Source organism: Melanostigma gelatinosum (assembly GCF_949748355.1).
Source record: "Melanostigma gelatinosum genome assembly, chromosome: 5".
NCBI lineage: Eukaryota > Metazoa > Chordata > Actinopteri > Perciformes > Zoarcidae > Melanostigma > Melanostigma gelatinosum.
The window spans coordinates 24,651,892-24,668,634 of NC_136638.1; positions in this window are offsets into that span (position 1 = coordinate 24,651,892).

Below are 16,743 nucleotides of genomic sequence, written 5' to 3' on the forward strand. Positions count from 1 at the left end.
AGAAGATACTCTGAGTTAAGATATCGGTATCTGAAGATAAATAAGTTGGATCAGTGGCTCCCCAAAGGAAAGAGTAAAGAAGACAGAAGGAGGTGGAATGTGGGAGGAAAAGACAGTGAAAGAAGGAGAGGAGGAGCTACAGGAGGAGAGGAGAATGTTGGATGTCTGCCCCGCTATTGTAACGCTGCCAAATCCACTCCTGGACCCGTGAGCTGCTCGAGCAGCTGAGACAAACTGTGGGAGGTTCTGGGATGCGGAGATTCATCTCGATTTAGGGCGAGGGACATCTAGAGCGGCGATGAAGAAAGAGGCAGGTTATCATTTTCATCCTGATATTATTAGATTATTCTACCAGTGATGCATTTCACACGGCCCTTTGCTCAACTTTGTAGTCAGATTTCATTCCACAGGCATGAAATTAAAATGATCAGTCAGAGAAGCTCCAGTCGAATTGACAGTCTCTCAGTGGGATCGTCAAATCGACATTCCTTCATGACTACGGCATCATTGTCAACAGAGCGCGTTACAAAGTGCATGATAAACGCTTAAACTGACAACTTCTGATGAATGGCTGAACGGCTGTGTGCAGAGTTTTCCTGTTCGGAAAGTGGTTTCACCCTACCAGTTGTGAGTGCAGCTGGCATACTGTTCAACAACATGTTATTTGTTTACACATTTCTCTCATCTTTGTACTTTTCTTGCAATATAGTGTATTTTTATTCAACCAAACCTCTAAAATATACACTAATGGATCAGTCCAAGGAGGGAAAGATCCATCTTAACCAGTTAAACGAAAAACAAGTATTGTAATTAACCACAATTTCCTCATTAGGGTATAATCACCGAAAACTAACAGCCATTGTGGTTTCGTTACGTTTGAATGAGCCGTTCATATCCTCTAAACGTAGTTTAGCCATCTTTCTACAGTAGCCCAGAACGGACAAACCAAACACTAGCTCTTGGGCCTTTTGCATTTCCGCGCCATCCATCATAGTTTTCCTACATGCTTGACACACAGGGGAAGTTTTAGTTGGTTGCAATCTCCAAACTCACAGCTAGATGCCACCAGATCCTGCACACAGGACCTTTAAGTAAAGGATCCGAGTTCTTCTTTCACCACTGCTCTTCACAGATGTGCACCCTCTGCCAAGGAAAGGGATCACAAGCAAAAAAGAAAGTTAGGTGATTATGAATTGTCAATAATTTGGCAAACATGGGCGCCATACAATTATGTCTCAGTACTTTACAGTTTTACAGCATTGTCATATTTGCAAATTTCATGTTTCGTTAAATTGCAGCTGGTAGATTCGATGTATCCAGCCGACCTTTTGACGATTAGATCCAAATAATTAATATCCCGCTCTGATTATCACCCCCATCGTGTCAGGGACACAGAGCATTTCCCTGCAGCCTGTCAGCAGTGACATAATTATATTCACAACCCTTTTAAAGGAGTCTCTCATGGACTCTGTATCTTTGTAGCATAACTTTACTCTTTCAAAAAATTGCACCTACACAAGCATCAGAAATGCAAGAAATAATTGATTTACACAGGAGAGAGATTCTGTGACACTTTCTATTTATAAATGATAAGGTCATAGACAGTGATGTTTCATGAATAACACAGTATCATTGCACATTTATGTAAAGTCCCTCAGACAAATTCATTTTTTAATTGAATATGCTTGCAGAATTGATGGAGTCAGTGGAGGAGACCGTGACTGATAAACCTCCACTGTGTGTAACGAGTTTCAGTGATGGAGCGGAGTTCAGATCGGCCGGTTGAAAAACAGATGTGCAGACATCAGATTCACTCTCTTCCGCTTCCCCATTTGGCAAAAAAAACAACATGCATGTACCATAACTTTAAATAAACTCAGTATCCTTCACACGCGAGACATTATCATCAGCTGCAGACACAAAAGAAAGTTAGAGGAACTCAAAAAAAAAGCAGAAACTATCTTGAGAAAAAAGGAAACAAAGTTCACTTTGTGTCTTTTTTATGATGAGTAATGGGCTTCACAGAGAACTGACTTCCATTTCTGCTGATTTATTTTGGTTCGATGGTAATGATAAAAACAAAGATGCCACCAATCCTCCAGAGTTATTTCAATGAAATATCCTTGCTTGTTACTGAATTTCCACAAATTTGACTGAATGTATACTGGAAAGTATGTAAATCAGATTTGATACAGCTCATTTTTGTTTGTAATAAAAAGTAATTTTCAGGCTTAAACCGTCATTTATTCAGCAAAGAAGCTGCACCAAACCCAGCGCTGTAACTGTCTGCTTTTAGAAGCGGGGATGGTGACTGGCGATTAGGACGATAAACAATATATATATAATTAGATCTTGAAAGCACAGACTACATATACTCCTGGAATTTGTTTTATGGTTACGATGGAGATTCATGATAGCATCTGCAGCTGACACACGAACAGCCAATTATGTTTAATTATCTAATCTCTTTGCATAAACTTTACTTGTTCCACTGCCATGTGTCAACAACCGATTGATGTTACCACAATCAGACTCAGATGTGGAGTTCTTTTTTGGAGTTCAGCTACTGTGAGCTCAAGAGGTTTGGTTGGAACACATCCACTGAGAACCAGCTGAACCCAGTAACCAGCTGCACCAATTAATCAATAAGTCCTGAAAGACGAAATAGGCTGCTTGTCAGTTTCTTCCCAAATGCATGAAAACAACTCACATGAGTTTTTTTTTTTAATCTGCTACCTCTATGGTCAAGGTCTGGTGACGTTTAGACAACTTAATCTATGTGGTTAAGGTTGGAGAAACATTTATACCAGTTACAAGCACAAATTCCAAAAATCCGGGAAAGAAAATACTAATTAATGTATGTTTCCTTCCACTTCTGCTCTGAGAATATTAGGAGACATTGAGATAAATTGGCGGTGACATCTCCAGTTGGGTGCCATTCACCAGTGCAGAAGAAGAGGCAACAAGATTTAAAAAGCGTCAGTTGAAACTCGAACACAACAAAATGTGGAAAATGTGGTTGTTTCATGAATCATTTAAGGAACGTTACAGTTTCCTCATTGCTCCGTCTCTGATGTCTCTTCAGTGGAAGTTTGAGTGACGTTTAAGTTCCATGCTTCGTACATGATTTGTTCGTTTTTTTCTATTGCAGTTTGTCGCATTGGGTTTTAGTGTAACACCAACTTTTATGCTTCATGCGTAAAAACGTTTATAATTTTTTTATTTTCAGTGTTTCCACATAGGCTGTAAGTGTTTTAACAAATTGCTATTCCTGACATTTTTCCATGGAAAGCAGTTTATAGTTAGTGTCCTCTAACTCAACCTCTTAAAATTCCTCATGAACCGCTTTTCAATCTTCTTCATTGCACATATAAAATAAAGCATGAGTCTGTAATTACATGGCCTATTTATTGCCTCATTTAAAGGATTTTTCACAGTTTCCAGAGCAGCCAGCGTGGCTTTCAGTTAAAAGAGTTGGACACAAAGACCAGTGACAGAAAAGTACATTCATCCAGGCAGGTGTGGGAGGGACTCATTTCCATCTTTTTCCATCCCGGTGATGGAGAGCACCAAGCTAATACCTATTGAGTCCGACAATTGAGAGGACTGAGTGAGTGATTGAGAGCTTGTTATATTCACAATGATGATTTGAATTAAAATGAATTAACCAAGTCTCTATGTTTGCTTACATGTTTTCTAGAGGGTTTGGATGATTTGCGTACTGTACTTGTCTGTTAATGAATGAATGTCGACCGTCGTCTTCTGTCCTTTGGCTCCATTTCATCTGATAGTCAGATCCAGTTGCGCTAATGATCAGGCGCTACCTTCAGAAATGACAGAGTTAAAGAAAAAAAAGATGAAAACGGATTTCATGCCCGAGTTGTCAAGTGAATTGAGGATTATAATTTACATGGCTCCTCTTTAATTCATAAACCACAAATTCAATTAATTCCGCAAATATCGTTCAGTAAATGTAATATTCTCCCTAACTTATTAATATGGCTGCAACTGTTCTTGCGAGGCTCTCTTGTGTGGAACTCCTTTTTTTTAATGGTGATATATGCATGATTACCAATCCATCTTTGTTCCTTGATAGCATCTTTAAAAAAAAAAAAAGGACTCAGCAGCCGGGGGGCCAACAGATCTGTCATTGTTGCAACCTCTTAATCACTCATTTGGTATTCTGAAATCGTGCATATTTCTCCTTTTCCTTATTCATCTCCTTGGCATTCTTAGTAGCCAATCTCACATATGAATAGGTACTGTATGAAGCAGAGCTATTAATGTCCGACTGAGTAAAAGACTCACTTCTCTCTTTTCGCTTTAGGCGAGCAGAGAGAAATTGTGAGGAAGGTGTGATAAAGGTTCTTTGTAAGCGACGACAAACACAAAGGGAAAGAATCCATGAGACTGTTGGTGTTGTTTATCTTTCTAAAGCATGGTTTTAAGTGCCAGTAAAAAACGTCTGAAAGAAGGAATGGGCAAAACAACATTTTTAGTATTGCTATGCAAGAGTAATTAGGAATTTTCTCGACAGCTCAGTGTGTGACTCTGCGCCACTCCTCAAAGCTGGCACATCTTACAATAACAAAGAGGATCACCAAAACGTATTTTTGTCTGCAAAAATCATGCAATTTTCAGCACCCTCGCATGCGGTCTGAAAAAAATACACAAAAGTATTTCTTTTTCAGAACAAATCATATTAATTTCGATGTTCATCTTGATCTACATTTTGCAAGAATGAAAATAGTTGTTACTTCACGTCTGGTTTGAAACAAACACTGAATCATGAAATGATGCCATTCCTCACTGTCTGAAACTACAGTAACACTTGGTAAGGTGTTGAAAGTTATACTCAACTTCAACTTAAGCTGCTATCGTTTTCAAGTTCGGCTAACTATCTCACTACCTTATTAATAGCAGTGCATCATTTCCAAGGCCAAGATATCATTGACGAACTGCATTATGTTGTGTTACACACAAAAAGATGCTAAAAAAATGTTACTTTAACACTAACTAATGACCTGAAAACCCACTGTGGAAAAATGTAAAAGTTGTAAAACAAAAACACGTACAACTCCCAGAATAGACAACAATGTGAAAGTGACCATGTCAATCACAAGGTAGCCACGCCCCTTTCTTTCCTCTCTCATTTTCTGCTGCTTTGTCAGTCCATAGGTTAAAGTCTCAAACAAATACTCACGCAATTGCTCGTCTGTTATTGTATGTGAGCGGTATAGATTATTTGCATGCAAATGTCTGTGACTCAGTGAATGAAATTGACTGAGGAAATAGAGAGAGCCACCATCGCAGCAGAAGCTCACGCCTCAGTACACTGCAAGGTGTCGAGAGAACAAGTTGGCAAAGCCCTGCTTTACATTCAAGGCTGAGTGGGGCCATTTCTACCAAAAGCTACACACTTCATGTTGGTTCAATGAAGCGAACAAGTCTAGATAAATGCACAAAAAAAAAGAAAGAAAACTGCCCAGTCAAGTTTCTTTCACTTCATGCTGCCAGCAGTTTTGCAGCACTCTGGGATGAATTGGGTTTGTGTCTACAAGCACTCCTTTGGAGGCATGCCAGTTCACTGAGATTATCGGAATGGTTGCGAAGGTCTGTGAATACTAAGACACTTCTCCAGGATCTTGTATGAATGTTCCTATCGGTGAAGTGATTTCCATATCCTTATGTTTTTTTCTTCATTCACAGCAACCCATTCGGCTGCTATTCTCCTCACTGGAAGAAGTTGTTTTTTTATTGTCATACATCTATCACATTTGCGGCATTATTGTGTTCCAAGAATGATTAAATGGTCCTTTCTTAGTGCTGGGGGGAAAAACCCCAAAGTCAATATAATCCCACCCCGAACCTTCTTCACACCTCAACGGATCAGATTGGTATGAAAATGTCATTCACAGTGATTGACAGTGTCTCGCTGTAGTTGTTGAGATTTTTTATTCCATTTATGACTTTGTGAAAAGAACCAATTCGATTTGTTTTGGACATAACAGTGGAAAAGTGATCTCTGTGAAAATGTATTCAGATTCAGGTGTGAGGATAATGAGTAGTGAGTCCAACAAAAGTCAGCTCCAACACCTTTTATGCACTTGGTTTGATCATGCATTTTACAAAACAGATGACAACAAGCAGAGCTGGGGAAGAGAAACATTTTCGCAATGCTATAACAACTAGAATGTTTACAGATACGCTCTCTTTTAATCGGCTGAGCAGTGGCGATGCATGCAGTCTAATAGGTGATATCAAAACACACTGTCCAATACAATAAAACTGGGCATTGTGTCTCTTGCTGTAGCGTAGCAACTGGGGATCTGCTATGCACCACTAGTGGCCCATACCGGCCGATGCTGGTTAAGTAAGTGGGGAGTCAGCATGCAGTCAGTGGCAGTATAAAACAGGTGATAAAAGGTCTTTTGAGGACTTGTGAGTCCTCACAACCACATGAGGTCCTTAAGCATGCAGCCATAACTGGGCATCCAAAATATTATGCAGTTTGCTACTGCAGAATTCGAGATTAGCCGTGGACAGACGCATAGATGCACACTCACTGACTCACACACGCATCGTTATTCTATCATCTCGCTGCTGCCGTCTCTTGTTAAATGAGATTCTCTCTCTGCCTTTAGTACGGCCATGCTGCTGTTATAGGCTCGCTCCTCCATCTCTTCTTCATCGCCCAGTCTTCCAAGATTAATAATCTTAATCATTTTCTCAGCCTGCCAGTCTGAGCAGACTCATCAGCCACCACCCGTGTCTGGACTCCATGGGGAGATTTAATTTGCTGCCGCTCAGGGCAGAAAAACCCTTGATTACAAATCTCCCGTTGGAGTCTAAGCGCCAAAGACTTCCTGTGAAATCTTTATTATCACATATCATCTCTTATAACAAGAAATTATTGTTACTTAATTCACATGTCTCTCCTGATTGAACTTAATGATGTCAACAAATCCCCCCAAAAGAGCAAAATATGCAATATCAGCAGTTCAGAACGAACTGAGTGTACTTCATACAAGTAAAACTGATAATAACTTCAAAACTGCAGAATAGACCAGATATAATCCAGCAAAAATATACAAGACTGACTTTTAAAAAGCAGTGAAGTAATGCGCTGAGAAATGCACAATATCCTCTGTACAGAAAACATTGATTCTAGTAATGACAATAAATATTTAATCCATTGGATATTCACAACACAGTAAAAGAAAAACTCCCAAAAATAAAGAATTCTCTCTGATATATTTACTCTAAGAAAACCTGAAATGATATTTTGTCAAACAATACACTCACGAAACTCAAATAATAAAACAGGACGAGTAGACGGTTGGGCAAATGACTACACATTCAGAATACGATTTATAAGATTACAAAACTTGTTTTCTGAACCTTTTCTGTGCTTTGTTTACCGTTTCTCTCTTGATCTTTGAGCATAATACATTTAACAACACTCAAGTGAATATTAATTCAAACACACGCCCCCTTTGTGTGTGTGCTTTTTGCGGTCAAATATGAATTGAACGGTTGACTGCGCTGAAAACACATGAACATGAACAACAGAAGCAGAGTTATTAGAATGATGTAGCCGTTGTTAAAACACTTTATAACTCACTTGCTGTGTTTTGAGCTCGGCTGCCTCAAATAATTGTTTGCAAGAATCAAGTTGTGTTGTCTGCTTGTAACCAGATGATTGGGACACACTACAGCTTTGTGTGAACTGCTGTGTCTGCTGTGAGTGATGCAGGAAAGATGCATCATAAAGAATGTTGTTACAACACACACCCAATTGCCCGTGTCAGGTACTTGAATCAGGGAGAGCTGAGATGTTTAGGCCTGCAGTGATGCTGTCATGTTGAAGGTATTTATTAGATTACTGCAAAAAACCATACAGCTACACAATTTGCTCCGGCTTACAGACTGTAATTTCTGCCATGCTGCTGTCATGGAGAGTTGAATATTGTGCAACCAACTTTTTTTTTTTTTTTTTTTTTTTGGAACAATATCTGGGGCTGTAGCTTTTAGGATGTTTTTTTTATTATGTTTTAGGATGTTTATGTTTCAAGGAAGGGAGCTTGAAATATAAGTTTAATTTGGACTGATCTCTTTACATGCCCTCATTAATCCACAACTCTGCCCTACAGTGACCAATTAAGGCTTCTAGTGCTGTTGAATTTGTATCTCTCCTGAGGGAGGAACATATGGAGGAGAAAGAAATGTTTGTCATGCAGGATTTGCTTTTCTTGTATATAGTGTTAAACTGTGTAATGGGGGAGTTTTACTTGCTTTTGGTCTCTCTCATTATCTCTGTCAATGGGCTCTCTGTGTAATAAATAAATGCAGCTCTGCAGCGGAAAAATGCAAATGAATGGGACAAACAGAGCAACAAGTCTTGAAAGTTCCCCATGGACATGCCAAGCCAGGAAGTGATTCAGAGGCAACAAAGGAAACAGTTCCCATTGTGACGGAAAGAGAAGAGCGTATCGTTTGTTTGTTGCACAACATAATGAACTGCATCGCTTTGTTTACGGCGCAGGCCTTCGACATCCCTTCGCTCATTAAGAACAAAATGAAGTCACGTTGTTCGGCTGACAGGCTACATCCGGCTGTCACAGTATAAATGTGTGATTTCAGGAACGCAATACATTTTCTCTTTGACGATCAAATATAACTCAGTGTCTGCAGCCTAAAGTTTTTGATGGGCACAGCAATGTCGGTAAGAAATGCACCAACTTCATATTTCCATAATAACCTAGTTCAAAGTAATTAAAATAGAAATACATGCAATATAATATAATGGCTTCTCCGTCTGACTACTTGTGATGGCAAACAAGAACAACAATACAAAGTATGCAGAAAACAAGTACAGTTGCTTGTAAAGAAGAATTAAAGCTACTCATATCTGTGTCGGGCTCAAATTAGATTTTTGTGTTGATCACAACACTTCTAATCATCATCATTTGTTGTTTTAATCTAAATTGGTGATGCACCTCCTCAGGGATTACAAACATGGAAATTCACCCTTTTTTCCTCTTGTATCCAAAAAACATTAATCCTATTTGCTTTGGTGCTCCTCTGATTTCAACATTTTTCGCTTATCCTGTAAAAGATCTCAACATACACAAGATGAGTTGTCACAAAATGTTATATGTAATTAACTGAACAGGCATTCATGGTTCCCAGAGGATGTTTGGGACAAACATCAATGTTAATGTCTGAATAGTCAGTGGCAGCCGGCCACCTTGAGCCACAAAAAAAAAAAAAGTATGATTTGAATTAATACATTTTTAATAATATTAATACATTTTACAAATTGTCAATATTTGTGTTTTTGAGCTATGTAATATACCCAGTAATATTTGTAAAATAGGATATCTGCGCAAAATAAATGCTTTTCCCTGCTTGTCCTCTCTACTGGTGCACCTCTCAACTGTCCCCGTGCACGTCTCTACTGTGCGTGCACGTGCTTGGGCCAGATCGATTTGGCCCAAGGAAGACGGGTCTAATAAGCAGCTTAGCCAATCACTGATTAAAGAAATAAATGAGTGACTTACAATTCAGCCAATCAGCTTTTTTGCATTGAATTATACTATTTGCTGAAATTGATTGGATGGCCCTACCCAAAAAAAATCCAAAGGAGATTTAACAGCAATTAAGAACAGTGTAAGAAATAAAATGCAGTAGTAAAATGCAGAAATGCAGGAAATTGATTAATATATTCATTGAATGTGGTTCAATTAAAGGCAGCAGCAAACAGAAAGGTCTTCAATCTTGATTTAAATGAGCTGAGGGTCTCAGCAGACCTGCAGCTTTCTGGGACTTTGTTCCAGATATGTGGAGCAGAAAAACTGAACGCTGCTTCTCCATGTTTAGTTCTGACTCTGGGAACAGAAAGTAGACCGGTCCCAGACGACCTGAGGGGTCGGGATGGTTCATAAGGTAGCAGCAGATCAGAGATGTATTTTGGCCCTAAACCATTCAGTGCTTTGTAAACCAACAGCAGGATTTTAAAGTCAATTCTTTGTTGGACAGGAAGCCAGTGCAAAGACATCAGAACTGGAGTGATGTGATCCACCCTCCTGGTCTTAGTGAGGACTCGAGCTGCAGCGTTCTGAATCAGCTGTAGCTTTCTGACAGACTTTTTACAGAGACCTGTAAACACACCGTTACAGTAGTCCAGTCTGCTGAAGATAGATGCATGGACAAGTTTTTCCAAATCCTGTTGAGACATAAGTCCTCTAATCCTTGATATATTCTTCAGGTGATAGTAGGCTGATTTTGTAATTGTCTTGATATGGCTGTTCAGGTTGAGGTCTGAATCCATAACTACACCTAGATTTCTGGCTTGGTTTGTGGGTTTTAACATCAGTGATTGAAGCTGAGCGGTGATTTTCAATTGTTCGTCCTTGGTACCAAAAACAATTACTTCTGTTTTGTCTTTGTTTAATTGAAGAAAATTCTGGCACATCCAGTTGTTGATTTGTTCAATGCAGTTACCCAGCCCTTGTATGGGATTATAGTCCCCTGGTGACATAGTTATGTCGATTTGTGTCATCTGCATAATTATGACAACACACTTTGTTCACTAAGCTAAGATAGTGAACATGGCAAACATTACACCTGCTAAACCTCAGCATTTTAATGTTGTGAGCGTGTTAACTTCTGAAAAAACTCAGGAAGCAGCCAAAGAAATGGAATATAAAACCCTAATACCCCCTGCTCTCATAACCCATGCAGGCACACTCTCAGACAGACGCATAAACAAACATGCACCCAATGATATAAGACATCTTTTTTTTTTTGCATTGATCCAATCTATAGTTTCACGCCTCAACATTCCCACACAGCTCTACAGAATTGCAAAGGCCTTAAGAACTGGTCACCAGATAAGTTCTTTGTGGGCAGCACTGAAGGACTTTGCAATAATAAATGATGAGCGTGCAGCCGTCTGAAAGGTACTTCTGTGTTTAATATATTCCCAAGAAACAAGAAAAACGGTGAAATCAGATTGCAGAATGGAAAGCCCAACAGACTCAATTACTCTACTTTATTGCACAATAGGTTGCAGCTCTGTTCTCACGGCCTGTAACGGTGGTGACCCTTCACCTTAAGGGAGTAGAAGAATAATGTCATGTCACTGTGAGCACAATATGTAAAAGCCTTTACCTGAAGCCAACACGAAGGGTGTGTCAGTGGCCCGAAAGGAAAACTCAGGACGGGATGTGCACTGTTTTGACAGGTTATAGTGGTTTCAGCAAAATATGTTCGTGTGATGGACAAAGTTATTTATAATTTCTCAAGCAAGTGACATGCATTAAAAGGCTAGTGTGTGTCTGTGCGTGTGTGTGTGTGTGTGTGAGATGACAAAATGGATTTAGTTTAAATTTCTGTGACAAACGGCGGCGCATGCAGCTGCAGGCAGGATCCCCGAGGGCAGGCAGAGGCGAGCCGTGTATGAACAAGCTTTATGACACCAAATTATGACATGTTGCTTTAGTTTCAGCAGCATCGCGCCGGGGCTAGCATTCTCTTCATTTGTTTAATATTGATGTCACATCCTTAATCTGGATGTTATTTCATCGGCTGTCACTGGCAGGTAGATTGTGAATGGCAGCCAGGAGAGGCCACTGGGGCCACATGTATTGTTCACTTTTTATGTTTTATCAGACAGGGCCGGGCAACGCATCGATATTAAGCTGATATTGTGACCAGAGACTAGATATCATCTTACATTTTGGATGTTTGTAACACGGCACAAGTGTTGTCTTTTTCTGCAACATGATTTGTATCCAGGACTGGCTTCCTGCCCAGATCTAGAAGATGTTTACATCCAGTCATGACATTTCATATAATAGAGCACACTGAGACTCCAGGTGCTGCTACATTGTGGTTTTTTATGTTTTAAAATTTCTGCTGTTAAGCACTTTGTGATGTCATGTCTGTGAAAAGCGCTCTATAAATAAATTTCATTCATTCATTCTTATATAGCTCCTTTCATACATAAAATGCAGTTTAAAGTGCTTTGCAAAACAAAAACAATTTCGCAGGTACAACAAAGGTGAATTCACGTGAATGTCCTCATTCACTCCAGTCTCTTCGCTGTATAGCTTTACTTTTTATTGGAGGAGTTCCTCTCGGCATCGAAAACCACAGGCCTTCTTCTTCTCTGTGCACTCCGACTTCCTCTCTCAACAGCTGGCTCTTTGGCTCAGAGCCGTCAAGCTGGAGAGAGCCGTGCGATGTTTCCTCCTGACAGTGATAGAGCTGCTCTCTAGAATGGTTTCCTCCGGTGCAGGATGCGTCTCGCTGTGTTCGGCAAACCCAGGAGACGGGCAGCACATCTGGTCCTCCGCTCGGCAGCGGCAGGCATCGAGAAGTAAATTCTCCTAACGACGACCGGCTGGCCAACGGCCCAATTCGCCGGGGCCTGTGTGTAAAGATGGCCTCCTGCTCTAGTGGAGAGAGACATCTAAAGACGGAGACCTTCCATGATTTGTGAAGCGGTGAACACATTTCAGAGGTTTTTACTGCCTGCATGGAAATGAGGAAGGCTTGAAACAGAACATGGAGCAGCGTGTCTGACATTTCACTCTGCTGGATGTTTTCTCCAACACCACACAGTGTGGTCTGAAAACTGTTGTGTCCAGATGGACGGATGGATGATGGATGCTTTATAGATAATTGATACAGGGCAGTTCATTCAGATATTTATGAAGTCATTTTTGCCAATAAATCTTTATATGCTCTTCATGTTTTATACAACATAGAGCCCTCCTACATTGGTGTTCTCCACAGGGCCTGACTTTTTGCTTCTGAGGGATGATGCCACGTTATTTAATTGGTATGATATGTGTGGGCAGACACTAAAATTAGCTTGAAATAAATATCATTTAAATTCCAATGCCTTGTTAGCAATTCAGTGATTTCCTCTATAATGGTGGCATTTACGATGTCTGTATGAGAACAACTCTACAGCTGCAAGGCAATCTCGGAACCCACTGGCTATCATCTAACACAGATTTAGCTTTTTATTGGCTTGTACACTGGCTTTTTGTTCAAATCAATCTGGTCAGGTCTTCTCTCAACTCTCAAAAGAGTTTCACTTCCACCGAAATTCTAACATCAAAGAAATCGCCTCAAAACATCCAAGCAAACAAATCAAACTGATTCTGAGCAGTGTACCAACAGCTAACGTACATCAACCTTATTTCCCACAAACATCCCAGCTGGATATCACTGCCAGTGTAGTGCAGAAGTCTGCAGTGATGAGATACAGAAGCACGTTGCAGTCATTTGGCTTTTGAATATGCTGCAGAGCTCGCTTACAGAAATGTGATTTATCATTTCACGCTTTACATGCTTCTGTAGGCTCAAGATCCTGAACACACTGCTGTTTGGGTCAAATTTGAGATGGAACTGCAGGGCTAACTTTGTGACTGTTCAAAGGAGTCAGGACAGATGTTATGCAAGAGACAATTACAGTTTTGATTTTAGGTTGTTCTGGATCTTAAATGTCTGTGGTCTGTCTCATGGCCAAACCCTGAAGCTGTACTGAAAGAATAAATATGGTTTGTTTAGAGACACTGTTACATTTTTAAAGTAAAATGAGCTCCAAATTCAAATACCCTTGTAGTGTACTCCAACACATCAGAGCTGAAACAATTGGTTGATTAATTGAGCAACTATAATACATTAAATTATTATTATTCGCATTCGGTCTAGGGATGAAAACTCTTTGATACCAGTGACAAAAGGATTTCTGACTGTCTGTGCAGTTACAATGTTTTGGGAGATTACTCATTTTAGGGAACAAGAAAATCCTTATTCTGTCAAACGAAGAAGCTCAATGACAGTCTGTGACACATTTAGGATCGATACCAAGCCACTTAACAGGTTATTTAGAAAAGCTTGTGCATAAATGTGTTTTAAAAATAGCTAAATATTGTATATTTTCTACATCCATCCGTCATGTAAAAAAATGGCTGCAAATAACTTTTATTTTATATTTCATATTTTATTATTAATTATCCATCAGTCCAAAACACAAAGATATTAAGTTTATTTTATCAGAGAATGAAAACGAGGAAAATATTATACACGTTGACGAGATGTGAACGGGCTGAATCTGTTGATAAAGACACAAAATAAAGGATTTTATTTTACTTTCTGGTGTATGGAAGAGCAAACAGTCAGAGTGTTAGATGTGGATAGTTAGACAGAGTTATTTGATCATCACAGGGCTCAGGTTGAATCATATGGTTGAGAATAAAAACCTGTGTGCTTAAATGTGCTGAAACCAGTACAGCATGACACAAATAAACACAGCGCTGGGGATTTCTGGTCCGACAGCACTGATGTTATACTCCCTATTCTGACAAATGTGTCAGGAAAGGTGTAAAAACAGCCGGGGAAGACCTCCGAGTTTAACTTTGAGACGTTTTTTCCAACTTAACTTGCCCTCTCGGGTCAACCTTGAGGAGCACTCCCCTCCGCTGCCTTTTCGCAGCACACTGAACAGCAAAAGGACAGACAAGGTGCATGCTAAGTGGAGGTGGTTGCTCCTGTCATGGTCAACCTGGTCGCTATCGGGACGGGATCAGTGGGCTGTGTCTGGATGACAGGATTCTGCCTGCGTCCCCCCCGTCACTGCTGAGAGTCCACAGGCGCATCAATGTCACGACAACCAGCTCAGCATGACAACAGGACAACTAAACGGGACGAGGCGTCTGCTGTCTGCACCTTAATCCACATTCTGGGCTGCTGCCATCTCCATATGCCCATGACTTTGCATACGAACAATTCCAAGACAAATGAATATAAATATATATATTTTTAATGATTATAAATGATCATATTATTGTCAAGCATCTCAGTCAGTCAAGGGGAAAGATTTGCTCAATGACCTTTAAAAACGTATGTTATTTGCACAGACAGGCATGGAGAGCCTTGAACTCCCTGACGGACTGCTAAACTCAGACTTAATGAGCAAAAACCTCTAAAACTCCCACCTATTCAGGCGGCAACCTCCGGGTCTGACAAGTGAAGACAAGGCGGAAGTGCCTCAAACTTGCATTCTTTCTAATAGCCAGTAGGGGGCGACTCCTCCCGTTGCAAAAATAAGTCTGATTGTAAAGTCTATGAAAAAAATAATGTATTCCCTCAGTAAACATCGTAGTATATTTATGGCCTCAAGTCTTCAATGCAGCATGATGTAAATCATTGAGTAAATTCTGGTCCATTTAGAGTAAAATGTTAAAATAGACAATAAAGCAGAGTATGCTTTGGGGCGGGGCTACCTTGTAATTGGCAGGTTGCTACCACGGCGTCCGAAAACGAGAGTTTTCCGTGTTTTCATCTTAGAACTTTTAACCCTTTCACAATGTGTTTTCAGTTCATGAAAGTTAATTGTAACATTTTGGTTGCCTAAAATGTTGTATTTCGCATCTCCTGTCACTTCTGGTTGCAACGAAACGTGACGGCACGACCAAAATGTTGACCTCAAGGCTTCAAAACCGAAGCCCATAAACCATCGGGTGACGTCATCATGACCACTTGTTATATACAGTCTATGCAGCTGCTGAAGGAAGCCAAAATGAAGGTCCAGGCGAGATGCAGAACAGACAGTGAGAGTTTTCGGTTTTTCTGCTCTGGAAAAATGAATCCATCTTGTAAAAGAACATTTCTCAATTTTGAAAAATGTAATAAAGTTAAACATTAAACTTGCTTCACATTAGCATGTTAGCATCGTTACTGTGGGCATGTTAATGTTAGCCTGTTGTGTACTATTGTTATCTTATATATTATTGTAAATTTAATATCTTGGGGTTTTGGATTGTTGGATCGCGTTCCAATGGATATTTTTACACTCTTTTCTGACGTCTTGAACAGAGAAATTAATCACCAAGAGAAAAATTTAGACTTCCTGTAATTTATCCAAAGTGCATGTTTTTTTGTGTAATAAAACCCCTTCTATGTTTTCATGAAGGTCCATTTTGCAGTTGAGGGCGGTCTCTGTCCCTGAAAGAAAGTCTTTTTTCCAACTGCTTCCATCCGCAGCCACACAGAAGTTACCACTGATTATTCTCGAGGCTGAGAGGGAGAGTGAGGGGGGCCGGCAGGATGAGGACCTACAACCGGCACAAAGTGCAGCACCACCAGTGGCCTCTATCAGTCATCACACGCCTCAGTACGGATGGAGCAGAGAGGTTGCACTGTCGGCAGGCCCCGGCAACATGATTAAGGAGCCAGCGGCGTGATTATGCTTCCCACCTTATGAATGGAATAATACAGAGTGTGGTGTGGTGCTATGTTCCCCTGATGGAGGCAAGTGTGTGCTGGGGTGGGGTCCGAGGCCCCCCCATGAGACCGGGAGAAGATAAAGGACTGACAATAGATAATTAAGGAACTGCCGGGACCTCCTTTCTATTCACATGACTGTTTTATTAACGGAGCTTCTGTACGGAAGAATATTAATATAAACCACCAGCCTGTGTGACTTGGAGATGAATATAAATTGGAAGCGGTGGGGGGAGGAATGCATCAGGGAGCGTTCATCAGGAGCGCAGCGGGACATGGTGATCATGAGAACGGGCGGCACACTTTTGCACCGAAGCTCAGCCTCTGTTGATCTTTGGGGAACAACGAAAGGCACGTCATCAGCCACAGAAGTGTCGTCATAGGCTTTCATGTACACATCATGTACACACATTTATTCTGCAGTATAAACGGGTGTCC